Raw genomic sequence first — 6,393 nt, 5'->3', positions numbered from 1 at the left:
AGGGGAGTCAGGGAGGCCGCGGGGAGGGGGAGGCCTCGGGAGGGGAGGCCGCGGAGCGGGGCGGGGGGACGGGCAGAGGGGCTCCGGGGGGAGGGGGCAGGCCGCAGGGAGGGCGGGGGGCAGGCCACGGGGCAGGGGGTTGCGGCGGGGAGGGGTGGAGGCCGCGGAAGGAGGGAGCCCTCCTGCGCGCCCGGCCGGGATGCGGCGCCGGGGAGGCCGCGGCCTTTCCCTCCAGAAGCGGAAGGGGCGGGGGAGGAGGAGGAGGTGGAGGATGCGGCGGGAGGGGTGGCGGGGGCTCCACGGAGGCGGCCCAAGGGCAAGGCGACCCCGGCGGCGGTCGCGCTCCCGGCCGCTCGGCCCTGGCCGTACCCCCCTCGGCTGCTCCCGGGCGGCCAGGCCAGGGCACCCACGCGGGGCCGGCGTCCGCGACGTCACAGGTGCTGCCTGGGGGCGGGGCGCCGGGCAGCCAAGGTCCTGGGCCTCCGGGGCCTCCGGGACCTCCTGGGCCTCCTCCCCCCAACCCCCTCCTCCCCCACTCCTAACCCTAACCCTAACCCCTCCTAACCCCCCTACCCCCCTCCACCCCCTCCTACCCCCTCCTAACCCCCCTCTACTCTCTCCTACCTCTCCTAACCCCCCTACCCTTCCACCCCCTACCCCTCCTAACTCCCCCTACCTCCTCCTAACACCCCCTCCCCCAACCCCCTCCTCCCCCACTCCTAACCCTAACCCTAACCCCTCTTAACCCCCCTACCCCCTTACACCCCCTCCTACCCCCTCCTAACCCCCCTCTACTCCCTCCTACCCTCTCCTAAACCCCCTACCCTTCCACCCCCTACCCCTCCTAACTCCCCCTACCTCCTCCTAACACCCCCTCCCCTCCTACCTCCTCCTACCCCACCCCCTCTTACCCTCCCCTCTCCCCCCACCCCTCCTCTCTCCCACCCCTTCCTCCTCTCCCTACTCCCCCCACCCCCACCCCCTCCTCCTACCCCCTCCTCCGCGGCCGTGTGGCCGCCCGACGTAGTCTCGAGGGTCCCCCGTCGTCACCCTCTGGGGACTAAGGGCCTGCGGGCGACCTCGCGGCCGTGAAGACTTCCAGCCGGTGGCCCGGGTCTTGTCCCGCGGGCAGAAGCGTCGGGTGCGCTGGTCGCGGTTCCAGCCCGCGGCGGGGTCACGTGGGGGGCCGCGGGTCTCTAACACCCTCTGGGCTGTGGCGCCCAGTGTCCCCCACAGGCGGCGTCTGGGTCGGGAGAGGAGTGGAGGTCTGCGAGCGCCCTGCGCCCCCCTGGTCCGGGCCCTCCGCCTGCAGCGCGGGGACCCCGCGGCCGTGCACCTGTCACCCCCTCCGTGGCGGGACGTGGGGGAGCTGTGCGGCTTCTTCGCTGTACCTTCCCGGCCTGTCCGCGCGGCCGCCCCGCGGGTCCCGAGCAGGAGCAAGCACCGCAGCAGGAGGCCGGGCACGACCCCGTGCAGGGGGAAGGGGGGAGGGGCTGAACTCGCGCAGCCCCTGGGACGCCCCGGGTCAGGGTCGGGGTCCGGGGATGGAGCCGCCTCGGCTCCCTGCCCAGCGGGCCTTTGCTTCCGCCTCTCACTCTCCCTGTTTTCTCTCTTTCTCAACTAAATAAAATCTTTATTAAAAAAAAAAAAAAAAAAAGAACCTTACATGTCCCAGACTGCCTCTCTCTGCTCCCATTTCCTCCTGCGGTCTCTAGGTTAGAGAGCTCGGGTCCCTTGGTCGAGGACTCCAGCCCGGTAGTCACAGCCAAGGGCCCTCTGCCGATGCCCCAGGTTTACAGCTGCTCCTTCTCGCGGGCACCCTGCGGGCCTTACTGTCATCTCCCTAATATAGAACAAGAAGACTTTAAGAAGTTAGGCCGTTCGTTTAAACGTGTGGCACGTGGTAAGGCCAAATTTGAACCCAGCCGTATGACTTCAGGACTCCCATCCTATTACCTACTCATGCTTTAAAAGCCTTTCTCAGATGTTAAATTTGAGAAAGATTAAAAGATTTGAATTTTTTAGAAGTCTTAAAAGTTAGGGGCTCCTGAGCGGCATAGTCGGGTCAGTGGTTGAGGGTCTGTGCTGGGCTCCGGTCAGGGTCTCTGGTTGGGGATGGAACCCCACATGGGCTCTTCCCCAGGGCCCTCCACTGCCTGTGTAGGCCCAAGCGCTCCGGCACTCTCCTGCTCTATCTCAAATAAATAAAGTCTTAAAGAAAAGTCTTAAGAGTTCAAGGAGAAAATATAACCACATTGCTTTTAATCTGAAAGTAACCTCGGAACAAAGGGCAAAATTACAAAGGAAAAGTGACAGACAGACTTGGCTATAGAATTTTTCATTTCTTTCATTAAAAACACTCATAACATTAAAAACAAGTAAAATCTATCAAAAAATTGCAATATACATAGGAGCACAACAGTTTTTAAAACAGGGGTCTTGGGCAGCCCCAGGGGGCTCAGCAGTTTAGCTCTGCCTCCAGCCCAGAACGTGACCCCGGGGTCCCGGGATCGAGTCCCGAGTCGGGTTCCCTGCAGGGAGCCTGCTTCTCCCTCTGCCTGTGTCTCTGCCTCTCTCTCTAGGTCTCTCATGAATAAATAAATAAAATCTTTTTTTAAAAAAGAGGTCTTACAAGGAAACTATAAATATCCTGTTAATAAATGGCCAAAAATGTAAATTGGTTAAGCCATGACAGAAAAATGTAAACGGCCAAACATATTTTTAAGGGAAGTGAAAACTGACAGCAACGGTGCAGCAGCAGGTGGACGGAGACTACAGCCGCGGGTTGGGCCTGGAGGCCGGAGGCAGGATGCATCGCAGACCACCAAGGTCAGTCCTGGGCAGGACATAAATTGCTTCAGTGTTTCTGGAGGGTAGTTTGGCCCAAATGCAGTAAAAGCCTCAAAAATGTTCACACCCTTTGACTCAAAAACTGCATTTCTGGGAATATTCATAATACGGGAGTTGACAGGCGTTCTCTGTAAGAAGCCTGGCTAGTAAATACCGGGGGCTTTGCAAGCCACACACCTCTCTGCCGCTTTTCTTCTTGCGTGTGTACTTTTGTTTTTAAAACCCGTTACACACCCGAGAGGTATTAGCTTGAGGGCTGCAGGGAGGCGGCTGCAGCCTGAAGTTGGCAGGAGGGCAGTGATGTGTGCGGAGAGGCGACCAGAAGGTTCACCCCGGTGCATTGGCCGAGGCCCGAAGAGAGCGCTAAGTGTCCAAGGATAGAAGTCGGTAACATTGGATATGAGGAAATGAGCATTTTAAAAGTCTCAAATGTTTTAAAAAGTTGCAGAATGATATTTCCTGCATGACACAGTACACGTGGTTTATCACATGGAAAAATACGGTTAAGAAAACCGTATCTAGGGGCGCCTGGGTGGGTCAGTCAGCTGAGTGTCCTGGGCTCCCCGCTTAGGGGGGGCCGAGTCTCCCTCGCCCCCCCACCCCCCCCCCCCCCGCGCTCTTTCCCGCTCACTCTTGCTCTCTGTCCCAAATACAACACAATCCTGTGTACCTGGCCGAGGAAAAGGTCTGGAAAGGTGTAAATACACTGAGATGCTGATGGTGGTCGTGGGGGGCGGGTGAGGGCTAGAGACCTGGCCTCCTGTTCTGCGTGTGCTTCCTATAGCCGGTGTGCATTCTTTTGTAATAAGCTCAGCCTCTGAGCCCCCGGGGGCTGGGGATTGGTTATTCTCCACTAGCTCCCCGCCAGGTCCATTTTCCATCCTTCTCAGCTGGATTCTTGTCTCTCCGAAGGCAGAACTAATTTCTCTGGGCTCTTTGCCAGCGAGCTGCAGGTGGGATTGACCAGCCGGTGATACCAACCGTAGGTTGGAGGGGGAAGAGGAGAAAAGCTGGGGTACTTATTCCCCCTTCTTTTCCCAGTTGCAAGCTCTGCAGGTCGGATCTCCTCCTCTTGGCCCCTCAGTCCTGGTGGTGGTAAGGGCACCCCATATTGCAAGGGCCGGGGGGCCTTCCCATCTCTTGGCATGTCCACGTCATGATTCGTTTCTGGCTCCCCCCCCCCAAACGCAGCCCAGACCTTCTCTCTGCAGAGGGGCCCTCCAGGAAGGCCTCTTCTGTTGAGACATCGGAGTGGAAGTGGGTTCTCGTTAGGACACAGTGATCACATTAAAGAAGCTTGTGAACATATAAGACATGACTCTGTTATTTCTTAAGGGACAGACCTGGATATTCTCAGATTCTATACCTGAGATTTTGCCTATTTCGAGGTAATTCTAGAATGATTTATAGGTTCCTAGAGCAGGAATTTAAACTACCATCGGCTAGGCCGGGGGTTGGGGGGGATGCAACACCTGTCTTGCTTGTCTGCTTCTCCAGGAGCTCCTGAGAAGTCACGTGCCGCTGCATTTCATTGAAGACATGAATCAGTATCGCCTAGTGTGGCTCCAATTTTTATGTTTTGAATGGGATCTTTTTTCTTTTTAATTTTTATTTATTTATGATAGTCACACAGAGAGAGAGAGAGAGAGAGAGAGAGAGAGAGAGAGAGAGAGGCAGAGACATAGGCAGAGGGAGAAGCAGGCTCCATGCACCGGGAGCCCGACGTGGGATTCGATCCTGGGTCTCCAGGATCGGGCCCTGGGCCAAAGGCAGGTGCCAAACCGCTGCGCCACCCAGAGATCCCTCGAATGGGATCTTTAAGGAAATATTCTTCTATCAGCTCTAACATATAAATAAAAGTCAGACGCAGAGCTAAAGGAAGCTTCTTCCTCACCTCTGGGGCGTCCTCTGGGGCCTCCCTGCTGAACCCCAGAATGCTTTGGAACACAGTTTGAGAGCACAGAGGTAAAGAGTCCAGGAGTTCTAGGGACGCCTGGGGGGCTCACGGGGTCCAGGCGCTTCGGGCCCCACGGGGAGCCTGCCTACGTCCCTGCCTCTCAATCTCTGTCCCTCATGAATAAACAGATAAAATATTTTTAAAAAACAAAATACAAAGTCCAAGAGTCCTAGATGAGAGAGCCCTCACAGATCTCCAGTGCCTAGTGGACTTCTCTGGTTAGACGCCTAGAATCCCACAGCCCACAGGACGGCTTCAGCCCTCCCAGCTCCTCCTGTGAGCAGCGTTGCCTGTCTCAGTACCGCGTCTATCACCAAATACACACAAAGAGCCCTTCCTCATTTCTAATCATAGTCTTAATTGCATTTTCTGTATTGCTGAGAGAATTGTTTCACGTCCATTTATCATTTGTGTTTCCTTTTCTCCTCTGCCTTCCCCCTTTCTTTAGCTACCTTTGCATGTTTGGCCATTTCTTTATTCATTCAATACAGATTAACTCCTTATAATGGATCTGGGCACAATGCTAGTGGGTTAGGGATTTATCTTTATTCTATCACACTGCACACACACACACACCCAGAGTGTGTGTGTGTATATATATACATATATCTTCATAAAATGGGAATTATATGTTTTTCCACTTACTTTTCTGCAGACATGTTGCTTACTGAGTTCCTACATGTAAAATATAGTAAATGCCCAAGTCTTGAGGTATGTGGATCCTTAGGGTCTGAGCTCCCTTCTGTCTCAATTAACGCTGGATTAAATTAAATTAAATTAAATTAAATTAAATTAAACGCTGGAATCTGAGAGCAAAAAGTTCAGGGAAGGGACACTGGGCTGCTTCTGAACATTTCTTAGTAAACTGCCCAGCCCAGGCCTGCTGATTAGGTGTAGAGGGTTCTGCTGTTCAGCACAAAGGTTGCTCTCCGGAGCATGCATATTATCAATGAGTCATTTCCTCCCATTCTTAGCCTTTCCTGGATATGTTCCTGTTTCCTTTAGTTATCCAGAAAAGACCCTAAAATCAACTTATTGTTGGATCCTCCCTGATACTCTTCACTTTGTAAAATCATGTTGTGGTGTACGTTGTTATCTTAGAATATTTACATCCTGATTGCTTATTCCTTTTGTGTATTTTACTTTGGAATAAGTTTGCTTAGCTTCATTTTTAGAACTGCTAACAATTTCATAATCTGTCTTTTGGATACTACATGACAAGTATGACTATGGCATTCATTTCAAAGGGAATAATAAGACATTAAAAATCTTTTAATTTCTTTGGCATTCCATAATAGAACTTTAAGGGGCTTCTTTAAAACGTCTAACACAGAGAATCAAGTTCTTCTTCCTAAACCACACCCATATTATCGGCTCCATTCATCATATAACCAAATCATTCTGGTAAAAACTTAAGCCAGTGAGAAACTGGAAAGACCAAAGGAGACAAGAAGTGGATCCTGTCATATGCTGATTATACTGGGTTTTTAATTTGTTAAGTAACTTCTTTCTCTTATATTAAAGAGCCTCATTATTTAGGTAATATTTGGAGACATCTATCTGGCCCTTGGGACTGTGGTATTACT

Source organism: Vulpes lagopus, chromosome 22 (genome assembly GCF_018345385.1).
Source record: "Vulpes lagopus strain Blue_001 chromosome 22, ASM1834538v1, whole genome shotgun sequence".
NCBI classification, from domain to species: Eukaryota; Metazoa; Chordata; class Mammalia; order Carnivora; family Canidae; genus Vulpes; species Vulpes lagopus.
The sequence above is the reverse complement of the archived record's forward strand: the minus strand, read 5'-3'. Positions refer to the sequence as shown.